General features: G+C 49.3%; 12 non-coding genes across 12 annotated transcripts; 8 read left to right on the forward strand and 4 right to left on the reverse strand.

The window, feature by feature from the left end:
- The first annotated feature begins 736 nt into the window (after positions 1-736).
- On the forward strand, positions 737-820 carry Trnal-uaa (transfer RNA leucine (anticodon UAA)). Its single transcript has one exon. It is a non-coding gene; the product is annotated as a tRNA-Leu (tRNA).
- Positions 821-1946: 1126 nt separating this feature from the next.
- Positions 1947-2018, reverse strand: Trnag-ccc (transfer RNA glycine (anticodon CCC)). The gene has a single exon. It is a non-coding gene; the product is annotated as a tRNA-Gly (tRNA).
- A 673-nt stretch (positions 2019-2691) lies between these two features.
- Trnal-uaa (transfer RNA leucine (anticodon UAA)) lies at positions 2692-2775 on the forward strand. The gene has a single exon. It is a non-coding gene; the product is annotated as a tRNA-Leu (tRNA).
- An 817-nt stretch (positions 2776-3592) lies between these two features.
- On the forward strand, positions 3593-3676 carry Trnal-uaa (transfer RNA leucine (anticodon UAA)). The gene has a single exon. It is a non-coding gene; the product is annotated as a tRNA-Leu (tRNA).
- Positions 3677-4802: 1126 nt separating this feature from the next.
- Positions 4803-4874, reverse strand: Trnag-ccc (transfer RNA glycine (anticodon CCC)). Its single transcript has one exon. It is a non-coding gene; the product is annotated as a tRNA-Gly (tRNA).
- Positions 4875-5547: 673 nt separating this feature from the next.
- Trnal-uaa (transfer RNA leucine (anticodon UAA)) lies at positions 5548-5631 on the forward strand. The gene has a single exon. It is a non-coding gene; the product is annotated as a tRNA-Leu (tRNA).
- An 817-nt stretch (positions 5632-6448) lies between these two features.
- Positions 6449-6532, forward strand: Trnal-uaa (transfer RNA leucine (anticodon UAA)). The gene has a single exon. It is a non-coding gene; the product is annotated as a tRNA-Leu (tRNA).
- A 1126-nt stretch (positions 6533-7658) lies between these two features.
- On the reverse strand, positions 7659-7730 carry Trnag-ccc (transfer RNA glycine (anticodon CCC)). Its single transcript has one exon. It is a non-coding gene; the product is annotated as a tRNA-Gly (tRNA).
- A 673-nt stretch (positions 7731-8403) lies between these two features.
- Trnal-uaa (transfer RNA leucine (anticodon UAA)) lies at positions 8404-8487 on the forward strand. Its single transcript has one exon. It is a non-coding gene; the product is annotated as a tRNA-Leu (tRNA).
- Positions 8488-9304: 817 nt separating this feature from the next.
- Trnal-uaa (transfer RNA leucine (anticodon UAA)) lies at positions 9305-9388 on the forward strand. Its single transcript has one exon. It is a non-coding gene; the product is annotated as a tRNA-Leu (tRNA).
- A 1126-nt stretch (positions 9389-10514) lies between these two features.
- Positions 10515-10586, reverse strand: Trnag-ccc (transfer RNA glycine (anticodon CCC)). The gene has a single exon. It is a non-coding gene; the product is annotated as a tRNA-Gly (tRNA).
- A 673-nt stretch (positions 10587-11259) lies between these two features.
- Trnal-uaa (transfer RNA leucine (anticodon UAA)) lies at positions 11260-11343 on the forward strand. Its single transcript has one exon. It is a non-coding gene; the product is annotated as a tRNA-Leu (tRNA).
- The last annotated feature ends 790 nt before the right edge of the window (positions 11344-12133 follow it).

The raw sequence follows: 12133 nt of genomic DNA on the forward strand, positions 1-12133 counted from the left end.
ACTACTAGAGACGGCAGTGACTATGGTGCTTGCCTTGCAAGTCTGATTGTCTGGCGGTCAGAAAGAATGGAAAGCTGTTAGGAGAAATGGCTTTCAGCCACGAGGCCCGGATTCGATTCCCGGTAGCCGACCATACTTTTGGTTGCTGAGTCTTGGTTATTCTCACGGCATTTACGATTTCTTTGTGTTGTAATTTTTGGGGACCAAGCATCAGGCGAGCAAACGTGAACGAAAGCAGATATGTGTTTAAATGAGTGTCAGGGCAGTAATAAAGGTGGATGAGACGGTCGATCGGGTATTGGACTGCAGACGTGCCACATTGCGTAGCTCGATAGCTGAGTAAGTTAGAGCGTCGTGCTGTGAACACAAAGGCCGCGTATTTGACCGCACCAAGTGCCATTTCACTTTTCTCCCCTAAAAGACAATGCTTCCTCCAGCGTGACACTGCCAGGTAAATAACAAGCGATCTTCACAAGAAGTAAGATGTCTACACGTTGCGCGATACTGTCGCCAACGGCCATACCGCGCGTAGTGCAGCGGTTGTCGTCTGTTCACCGGCGTATTTAAGCAGTGGTTCCCGAAAGTGAGGTTGGGGTGCAACCTCACATCTGACAATTCGTTTTAAATACTCTAAAACCAACGTATTTCCTCCACACAAGAAAAAACACGCTAATTTCGCAGTCAGGCTCTGGTGATGTACCTAGAAACGACGGTAGTAGAGAGCGTACGCTCACACGTCAGATTGGCCGAGCGGTCTAAGGCGCCAGATTTAAGCTCTGGTTCCCGAAGGGGAGCGTGGGTTCGAACCCCACATCTGACAATGCATTTTAAATATTCCAAAACTACCAATTTCGTACATGCGGGAAAACAAGTAAATTACGCGGGAACAGGTTCCACAGATACTACTAGAGACGGCAGTGACTATGGTGCTTGCCTTGCAAGTCTGATTGTCTGGCGGTCAGAAAGAATGGAAAGCTGTTAGGAGAAATGGCTTTCAGCCACGAGGCCCGGATTCGATTCCCGGTAGCCGACCATACTTTTGGTTGCTGAGTCTTGGTTATTCTCACGGCATTTACGATTTCTTTGTGTTGTAATTTTTGGGGACCAAGCATCAGGCGAGCAAACGTGAACGAAAGCAGATATGTGTTTAAATGAGTGTCAGGGCAGTAATAAAGGTGGATGAGACGGTCGATCGGGTATTGGACTGCAGACGTGCCACATTGCGTAGCTCGATAGCTGAGTAAGTTAGAGCGTCGTGCTGTGAACACAAAGGCCGCGTATTTGACCGCACCAAGTGCCATTTCACTTTTCTCCCCTAAAAGACAATGCTTCCTCCAGCGTGACACTGCCAGGTAAATAACAAGCGATCTTCACAAGAAGTAAGATGTCTACACGTTGCGCGATACTGTCGCCAACGGCCATACCGCGCGTAGTGCAGCGGTTGTCGTCTGTTCACCGGCGTTAAGAATCGTTGGCCGTGGTTAGTACTTGGGTGCGTGCTCGGCTGGGAATTCGACGTGCTGTTGGCTCCTTTCATTTTGCATTTTTCCTTCGGTTTCGTTGTTGCTTAGCGATAATGATGCGGTCCCGCACGCTGACGCCACTCTTGCCTCTCGGTACACTAAGGGGCGAATCTGTGGCCACAATAAAATGAAAGGTTCTGTCGTGTGTTTGTCGTTTTTTGGTCTCTCCCAGTCGTTTCTCGCACCTGCCCTCTACATATATGCCCATTTCCAAGCGTCAGCTTTCGCGTCAGCCGAGCAAAGTCGAGACAAGTCGACACATGGAGACACACGATGCTGAGAAACGAAACCCGCAGACTAGCGCCCTGGCAGCACGGACTGAGACGAGGGGCGAGGGAAAACTATTCTTACCGCGACACTTCACAGTTTCGAAGATCGCGTTTCGTTACGTGGAATACCCGTAGAAGAAAAAAGTACCTTTTGTGCGGTGGCCGGGAATCGAACCCGGATCAACTGCTTGGGAAGCAACCATGCTGACCGTTACACCACCACCGCGTTGCGCTGCGTTTCATTCACGCCGCGATGTGTCGGCTACCCTCCTGCCACCAGAGGCCGAAGGCGATGGCGCTGTAGGCGCTCAACGCCAGGGCGGAGGTGAGCACATCTGAAGGCAGTGCGTAGGTGCTGCTAGGGCGATGTAGCGTAGCTAGAAGCAGAACTGACAGCCGTTGAAAAACTGCCCTTTAATTTACAGCAGGGCGATAAAACAAATATCTAATGTGACGCACTTACTGATGATCCAGAGACGATTCAGCATATGTGTGCCAATCCAGAAGGAGAAAGCGCCTAGGTATCACAATATTAAGTTGGTTAGTTTGATGCTCGACTGGAGCATATCATTAGCTTCCCCTGAGGGCGAAATGCACAGCGTAGCCGTTGCTAGGGAACCGCCTTTTCTGTCGTTTTTTGTTTTCTCTGCGTCAATGTGAATATTGATAACTACAGTTCTGCTCAAGACAGATGGCGATGGAAAACAATGGTTTAAGGCACCATATTTAAGCAGTGGTTCCCGAAAGTGAGGGTGGGGTGCAACCTCACATCTGACAATTCGTTTTAAATACTCTAAAACCAACGTATTTCCTCCACACAAGAAAAAACACGCTAATTTCGCAGTCAGGCTCTGGTGATGTACCTAGAAACGACGGTAGTAGAGAGCGTACGCTCACACGTGAGATTGGCCGAGCGGTCTAAGGCGCCAGATTTAAGCTCTGGTTCCCGAAGGGGAGCGTGGGTTCGAACCCCACATCTGACAATGCATTTTAAATATTCCAAAACTACCAATTTCGTACATGCGGGAAAACAAGTAAATTACGCGGGAACAGGTTCCACAGATACTACTAGAGACGGCAGTGACTATGGTGCTTGCCTTGCAAGTCTGATTGTCTGGCGGTCAGAAAGAATGGAAAGCTGTTAGGAGAAATGGCTTTCAGCCACGAGGCCCGGATTCGATTCCCGGTAGCCGACCATACTTTTGGTTGCTGAGTCTTGGTTATTCTCACGGCATTTACGATTTCTTTGTGTTGTAATTTTTGGGGACCAAGCATCAGGCGAGCAAACGTGAACGAAAGCAGATATGTGTTTAAATGAGTGTCAGGGCAGTAATAAAGGTGGATGAGACGGTCGATCGGGTATTGGACTGCAGACGTGCCACATTGCGTAGCTCGATAGCTGAGTAAGTTAGAGCGTCGTGCTGTGAACACAAAGGCCGCGTATTTGACCGCACCAAGTGCCATTTCACTTTTCTCCCCTAAAAGACAATGCTTCCTCCAGCGTGACACTGCCAGGTAAATAACAAGCGATCTTCACAAGAAGTAAGATGTCTACACGTTGCGCGATACTGTCGCCAACGGCCATACCGCGCGTAGTGCAGCGGTTGTCGTCTGTTCACCGGCGTATTTAAGCAGTGGTTCCCGAAAGTGAGGTTGGGGTGCAACCTCACATCTGACAATTCGTTTTAAATACTCTAAAACCAACGTATTTCCTCCACACAAGAAAAAACACGCTAATTTCGCAGTCAGGCTCTGGTGATGTACCTAGAAACGACGGTAGTAGAGAGCGTACGCTCACACGTCAGATTGGCCGAGCGGTCTAAGGCGCCAGATTTAAGCTCTGGTTCCCGAAGGGGAGCGTGGGTTCGAACCCCACATCTGACAATGCATTTTAAATATTCCAAAACTACCAATTTCGTACATGCGGGAAAACAAGTAAATTACGCGGGAACAGGTTCCACAGATACTACTAGAGACGGCAGTGACTATGGTGCTTGCCTTGCAAGTCTGATTGTCTGGCGGTCAGAAAGAATGGAAAGCTGTTAGGAGAAATGGCTTTCAGCCACGAGGCCCGGATTCGATTCCCGGTAGCCGACCATACTTTTGGTTGCTGAGTCTTGGTTATTCTCACGGCATTTACGATTTCTTTGTGTTGTAATTTTTGGGGACCAAGCATCAGGCGAGCAAACGTGAACGAAAGCAGATATGTGTTTAAATGAGTGTCAGGGCAGTAATAAAGGTGGATGAGACGGTCGATCGGGTATTGGACTGCAGACGTGCCACATTGCGTAGCTCGATAGCTGAGTAAGTTAGAGCGTCGTGCTGTGAACACAAAGGCCGCGTATTTGACCGCACCAAGTGCCATTTCACTTTTCTCCCCTAAAAGACAATGCTTCCTCCAGCGTGACACTGCCAGGTAAATAACAAGCGATCTTCACAAGAAGTAAGATGTCTACACGTTGCGCGATACTGTCGCCAACGGCCATACCGCGCGTAGTGCAGCGGTTGTCGTCTGTTCACCGGCGTTAAGAATCGTTGGCCGTGGTTAGTACTTGGGTGCGTGCTCGGCTGGGAATTCGACGTGCTGTTGGCTCCTTTCATTTTGCATTTTTCCTTCGGTTTCGTTGTTGCTTAGCGATAATGATGCGGTCCCGCACGCTGACGCCACTCTTGCCTCTCGGTACACTAAGGGGCGAATCTGTGGCCACAATAAAATGAAAGGTTCTGTCGTGTGTTTGTCGTTTTTTGGTCTCTCCCAGTCGTTTCTCGCACCTGCCCTCTACATATATGCCCATTTCCAAGCGTCAGCTTTCGCGTCAGCCGAGCAAAGTCGAGACAAGTCGACACATGGAGACACACGATGCTGAGAAACGAAACCCGCAGACTAGCGCCCTGGCAGCACGGACTGAGACGAGGGGCGAGGGAAAACTATTCTTACCGCGACACTTCACAGTTTCGAAGATCGCGTTTCGTTACGTGGAATACCCGTAGAAGAAAAAAGTACCTTTTGTGCGGTGGCCGGGAATCGAACCCGGATCAACTGCTTGGGAAGCAACCATGCTGACCGTTACACCACCACCGCGTTGCGCTGCGTTTCATTCACGCCGCGATGTGTCGGCTACCCTCCTGCCACCAGAGGCCGAAGGCGATGGCGCTGTAGGCGCTCAACGCCAGGGCGGAGGTGAGCACATCTGAAGGCAGTGCGTAGGTGCTGCTAGGGCGATGTAGCGTAGCTAGAAGCAGAACTGACAGCCGTTGAAAAACTGCCCTTTAATTTACAGCAGGGCGATAAAACAAATATCTAATGTGACGCACTTACTGATGATCCAGAGACGATTCAGCATATGTGTGCCAATCCAGAAGGAGAAAGCGCCTAGGTATCACAATATTAAGTTGGTTAGTTTGATGCTCGACTGGAGCATATCATTAGCTTCCCCTGAGGGCGAAATGCACAGCGTAGCCGTTGCTAGGGAACGGCCTTTTCTGTCGTTTTTTGTTTTCTCTGCGTCAATGTGAATATTGATAACTACAGTTCTGCTCAAGACAGATGGCGATGGAAAACAATGGTTTAAGGCACCATATTTAAGCAGTGGTTCCCGAAAGTGAGGGTGGGGTGCAACCTCACATCTGACAATTCGTTTTAAATACTCTAAAACCAACGTATTTCCTCCACACAAGAAAAAACACGCTAATTTCGCAGTCAGGCTCTGGTGATGTACCTAGAAACGACGGTAGTAGAGAGCGTACGCTCACACGTGAGATTGGCCGAGCGGTCTAAGGCGCCAGATTTAAGCTCTGGTTCCCGAAGGGGAGCGTGGGTTCGAACCCCACATCTGACAATGCATTTTAAATATTCCAAAACTACCAATTTCGTACATGCGGGAAAACAAGTAAATTACGCGGGAACAGGTTCCACAGATACTACTAGAGACGGCAGTGACTATGGTGCTTGCCTTGCAAGTCTGATTGTCTGGCGGTCAGAAAGAATGGAAAGCTGTTAGGAGAAATGGCTTTCAGCCACGAGGCCCGGATTCGATTCCCGGTAGCCGACCATACTTTTGGTTGCTGAGTCTTGGTTATTCTCACGGCATTTACGATTTCTTTGTGTTGTAATTTTTGGGGACCAAGCATCAGGCGAGCAAACGTGAACGAAAGCAGATATGTGTTTAAATGAGTGTCAGGGCAGTAATAAAGGTGGATGAGACGGTCGATCGGGTATTGGACTGCAGACGTGCCACATTGCGTAGCTCGATAGCTGAGTAAGTTAGAGCGTCGTGCTGTGAACACAAAGGCCGCGTATTTGACCGCACCAAGTGCCATTTCACTTTTCTCCCCTAAAAGACAATGCTTCCTCCAGCGTGACACTGCCAGGTAAATAACAAGCGATCTTCACAAGAAGTAAGATGTCTACACGTTGCGCGATACTGTCGCCAACGGCCATACCGCGCGTAGTGCAGCGGTTGTCGTCTGTTCACCGGCGTATTTAAGCAGTGGTTCCCGAAAGTGAGGTTGGGGTGCAACCTCACATCTGACAATTCGTTTTAAATACTCTAAAACCAACGTATTTCCTCCACACAAGAAAAAACACGCTAATTTCGCAGTCAGGCTCTGGTGATGTACCTAGAAACGACGGTAGTAGAGAGCGTACGCTCACACGTCAGATTGGCCGAGCGGTCTAAGGCGCCAGATTTAAGCTCTGGTTCCCGAAGGGGAGCGTGGGTTCGAACCCCACATCTGACAATGCATTTTAAATATTCCAAAACTACCAATTTCGTACATGCGGGAAAACAAGTAAATTACGCGGGAACAGGTTCCACAGATACTACTAGAGACGGCAGTGACTATGGTGCTTGCCTTGCAAGTCTGATTGTCTGGCGGTCAGAAAGAATGGAAAGCTGTTAGGAGAAATGGCTTTCAGCCACGAGGCCCGGATTCGATTCCCGGTAGCCGACCATACTTTTGGTTGCTGAGTCTTGGTTATTCTCACGGCATTTACGATTTCTTTGTGTTGTAATTTTTGGGGACCAAGCATCAGGCGAGCAAACGTGAACGAAAGCAGATATGTGTTTAAATGAGTGTCAGGGCAGTAATAAAGGTGGATGAGACGGTCGATCGGGTATTGGACTGCAGACGTGCCACATTGCGTAGCTCGATAGCTGAGTAAGTTAGAGCGTCGTGCTGTGAACACAAAGGCCGCGTATTTGACCGCACCAAGTGCCATTTCACTTTTCTCCCCTAAAAGACAATGCTTCCTCCAGCGTGACACTGCCAGGTAAATAACAAGCGATCTTCACAAGAAGTAAGATGTCTACACGTTGCGCGATACTGTCGCCAACGGCCATACCGCGGGTAGTGCAGCGGTTGTCGTCTGTTCACCGGCGTTAAGAATCGTTGGCCGTGGTTAGTACTTGGGTGCGTGCTCGGCTGGGAATTCGACGTGCTGTTGGCTCCTTTCATTTTGCATTTTTCCTTCGGTTTCGTTGTTGCTTAGCGATAATGATGCGGTCCCGCACGCTGACGCCACTCTTGCCTCTCGGTACACTAAGGGGCGAATCTGTGGCCACAATAAAATGAAAGGTTCTGTCGTGTGTTTGTCGTTTTTTGGTCTCTCCCAGTCGTTTCTCGCACCTGCCCTCTACATATATGCCCATTTCCAAGCGTCAGCTTTCGCGTCAGCCGAGCAAAGTCGAGACAAGTCGACACATGGAGACACACGATGCTGAGAAACGAAACCCGCAGACTAGCGCCCTGGCAGCACGGACTGAGACGAGGGGCGAGGGAAAACTATTCTTACCGCGACACTTCACAGTTTCGAAGATCGCGTTTCGTTACGTGGAATACCCGTAGAAGAAAAAAGTACCTTTTGTGCGGTGGCCGGGAATCGAACCCGGATCAACTGCTTGGGAAGCAACCATGCTGACCGTTACACCACCACCGCGTTGCGCTGCGTTTCATTCACGCCGCGATGTGTCGGCTACCCTCCTGCCACCAGAGGCCGAAGGCGATGGCGCTGTAGGCGCTCAACGCCAGGGCGGAGGTGAGCACATCTGAAGGCAGTGCGTAGGTGCTGCTAGGGCGATGTAGCGTAGCTAGAAGCAGAACTGACAGCCGTTGAAAAACTGCCCTTTAATTTACAGCAGGGCGATAAAACAAATATCTAATGTGACGCACTTACTGATGATCCAGAGACGATTCAGCATATGTGTGCCAATCCAGAAGGAGAAAGCGCCTAGGTATCACAATATTAAGTTGGTTAGTTTGATGCTCGACTGGAGCATATCATTAGCTTCCCCTGAGGGCGAAATGCACAGCGTAGCCGTTGCTAGGGAACGGCCTTTTCTGTCGTTTTTTGTTTTCTCTGCGTCAATGTGAATATTGATAACTACAGTTCTGCTCAAGACAGATGGCGATGGAAAACAATGGTTTAAGGCACCATATTTAAGCAGTGGTTCCCGAAAGTGAGGGTGGGGTGCAACCTCACATCTGACAATTCGTTTTAAATACTCTAAAACCAACGTATTTCCTCCACACAAGAAAAAACACGCTAATTTCGCAGTCAGGCTCTGGTGATGTACCTAGAAACGACGGTAGTAGAGAGCGTACGCTCACACGTCAGATTGGCCGAGCGGTCTAAGGCGCCAGATTTAAGCTCTGGTTCCCGAAGGGGAGCGTGGGTTCGAACCCCACATCTGACAATGCATTTTAAATATTCCAAAACTACCAATTTCGTACATGCGGGAAAACAAGTAAATTACGCGGGAACAGGTTCCACAGATACTACTAGAGACGGCAGTGACTATGGTGCTTGCCTTGCAAGTCTGATTGTCTGGCGGTCAGAAAGAATGGAAAGCTGTTAGGAGAAATGGCTTTCAGCCACGAGGCCCGGATTCGATTCCCGGTAGCCGACCATACTTTTGGTTGCTGAGTCTTGGTTATTCTCACGGCATTTACGATTTCTTTGTGTTGTAATTTTTGGGGACCAAGCATCAGGCGAGCAAACGTGAACGAAAGCAGATATGTGTTTAAATGAGTGTCAGGGCAGTAATAAAGGTGGATGAGACGGTCGATCGGGTATTGGACTGCAGACGTGCCACATTGCGTAGCTCGATAGCTGAGTAAGTTAGAGCGTCGTGCTGTGAACACAAAGGCCGCGTATTTGACCGCACCAAGTGCCATTTCACTTTTCTCCCCTAAAAGACAATGCTTCCTCCAGCGTGACACTGCCAGGTAAATAACAAGCGATCTTCACAAGAAGTAAGATGTCTACACGTTGCGCGATACTGTCGCCAACGGCCATACCGCGCGTAGTGCAGCGGTTGTCGTCTGTTCACCGGCGTATTTAAGCAGTGGTTCCCGAAAGTGAGGTTGGGGTGCAACCTCACATCTGACAATTCGTTTTAAATACTCTAAAACCAACGTATTTCCTCCACACAAGAAAAAACACGCTAATTTCGCAGTCAGGCTCTGGTGATGTACCTAGAAACGACGGTAGTAGAGAGCGTACGCTCACACGTCAGATTGGCCGAGCGGTCTAAGGCGCCAGATTTAAGCTCTGGTTCCCGAAGGGGAGCGTGGGTTCGAACCCCACATCTGACAATGCATTTTAAATATTCCAAAACTACCAATTTCGTACATGCGGGAAAACAAGTAAATTACGCGGGAACAGGTTCCACAGATACTACTAGAGACGGCAGTGACTATGGTGCTTGCCTTGCAAGTCTGATTGTCTGGCGGTCAGAAAGAATGGAAAGCTGTTAGGAGAAATGGCTTTCAGCCACGAGGCCCGGATTCGATTCCCGGTAGCCGACCATACTTTTGGTTGCTGAGTCTTGGTTATTCTCACGGCATTTACGATTTCTTTGTGTTGTAATTTTTGGGGACCAAGCATCAGGCGAGCAAACGTGAACGAAAGCAGATATGTGTTTAAATGAGTGTCAGGGCAGTAATAAAGGTGGATGAGACGGTCGATCGGGTATTGGACTGCAGACGTGCCACATTGCGTAGCTCGATAGCTGAGTAAGTTAGAGCGTCGTGCTGTGAACACAAAGGCCGCGTATTTGACCGCACCAAGTGCCATTTCACTTTTCTCCCCTAAAAGACAATGCTTCCTCCAGCGTGACACTGCCAGGTAAATAACAAGCGATCTTCACAAGAAGTAAGATGTCTACACGTTGCGCGATACTGTCGCCAACGGCCATACCGCGCGTAGTGCAGCGGTTGTCGTCTGTTCACCGGCGTTAAGAATCGTTGGCCGTGGTTAGTACTTGGGTGCGTGCTCGGCTGGGAATTCGACGTGCTGTTGGCTCCTTTCATTTTGCATTTTTCCTTCGGTTTCGTTGTTGCTTAGCGATAATGATGCGGTCCCGCACGCTGACGCCACTCTTGCCTCTCGGTACACTAAGGGGCGAATCTGTGGCCACAATAAAATGAAAGGTTCTGTCGTGTGTTTGTCGTTTTTTGGTCTCTCCCAGTCGTTTCTCGCACCTGCCCTCTACATATATGCCCATTTCCAAGCGTCAGCTTTCGCGTCAGCCGAGCAAAGTCGAGACAAGTCGACACATGGAGACACACGATGCTGAGAAACGAAACCCGCAGACTAGCGCCCTGGCAGCACGGACTGAGACGAGGGGCGAGGGAAAACTATTCTTACCGCGACACTTCACAGTTTCGAAGATCGCGTTTCGTTACGTGGAATACCCGTAGAAGAAAAAAGTACCTTTTGTGCGGTGGCCGGGAATCGAACCCGGATCAACTGCTTGGGAAGCAACCATGCTGACCGTTACACCACCACCGCGTTGCGCTGCGTTTCATTCACGCCGCGATGTGTCGGCTACCCTCCTGCCACCAGAGGCCGAAGGCGATGGCGCTGTAGGCGCTCAACGCCAGGGCGGAGGTGAGCACATCTGAAGGCAGTGCGTAGGTGCTGCTAGGGCGATGTAGCGTAGCTAGAAGCAGAACTGACAGCCGTTGAAAAACTGCCCTTTAATTTACAGCAGGGCGATAAAACAAATATCTAATGTGACGCACTTACTGATGATCCAGAGACGATTCAGCATATGTGTGCCAATCCAGAAGGAGAAAGCGCCTAGGTATCACAATATTAAGTTGGTTAGTTTGATGCTCGACTGGAGCATATCATTAGCTTCCCCTGAGGGCGAAATGCACAGCGTAGCCGTTGCTAGGGAACGGCCTTTTCTGTCGTTTTTTGTTTTCTCTGCGTCAATGTGAATATTGATAACTACAGTTCTGCTCAAGACAGATGGCGATGGAAAACAATGGTTTAAGGCACCATATTTAAGCAGTGGTTCCCGAAAGTGAGGGTGGGGTGCAACCTCACATCTGACAATTCGTTTTAAATACTCTAAAACCAACGTATTTCCTCCACACAAGAAAAAACACGCTAATTTCGCAGTCAGGCTCTGGTGATGTACCTAGAAACGACGGTAGTAGAGAGCGTACGCTCACACGTCAGATTGGCCGAGCGGTCTAAGGCGCCAGATTTAAGCTCTGGTTCCCGAAGGGGAGCGTGGGTTCGAACCCCACATCTGACAATGCATTTTAAATATTCCAAAACTACCAATTTCGTACATGCGGGAAAACAAGTAAATTACGCGGGAACAGGTTCCACAGATACTACTAGAGACGGCAGTGACTATGGTGCTTGCCTTGCAAGTCTGATTGTCTGGCGGTCAGAAAGAATGGAAAGTTGTTAGGAGAAATGGCTTTCAGCCACGAGGCCCGGATTCGATTCCCGGTAGCCGACCATACTTTTGGTTGCTGAGTCTTGGTTATTCTCACGGCATTTACGATTTCTTTGTGTTGTAATTTTTGGGGACCAAGCATCAGGCGAGCAAACGTGAACGAAAGCAGATATGTGTTTAAATGAGTGTCAGGGCAGTAATAAAGGTGGATGAGACGGTCGATCGGGTATTGGACTGCAGACGTGCCACATTGCGTAGCTCGATAGCTGAGTAAGTTAGAGCGTCGTGCTGTGAACACAAAGGCCGCGTATTTGACCGCACCAAGTGCCATTTCACTTTTCTCCCCTAAAAGACAATGCTTCCTCCAGCGTGACACTGCCAGGTAAATAACAAGCGATCTTCACAAGAAGTAAGATGTCTACACGTTGCGCGATACTGTCGCCAACGGCCATACCGCGCGTAGTGCAGCGGTTGTCGTCTGTTCACCGGCGTATTTAAGCAGTGGTTCCCGAAAGTGAGGTTGGGGTGCAACCTCACATCTGACAATTCGTTTTAAATACTCTAAAACCAACGTATTTCCTCCACACAAGAAAAAACACGCTAATTTCGCAGTCAGGCTCTGGTGATGTACCTAGAAACG

Source organism: Schistocerca cancellata, unplaced genomic scaffold (genome assembly GCF_023864275.1).
Source record: "Schistocerca cancellata isolate TAMUIC-IGC-003103 unplaced genomic scaffold, iqSchCanc2.1 HiC_scaffold_643, whole genome shotgun sequence".
Lineage (NCBI taxonomy): Eukaryota > Metazoa > Arthropoda > Insecta > Orthoptera > Acrididae > Schistocerca > Schistocerca cancellata.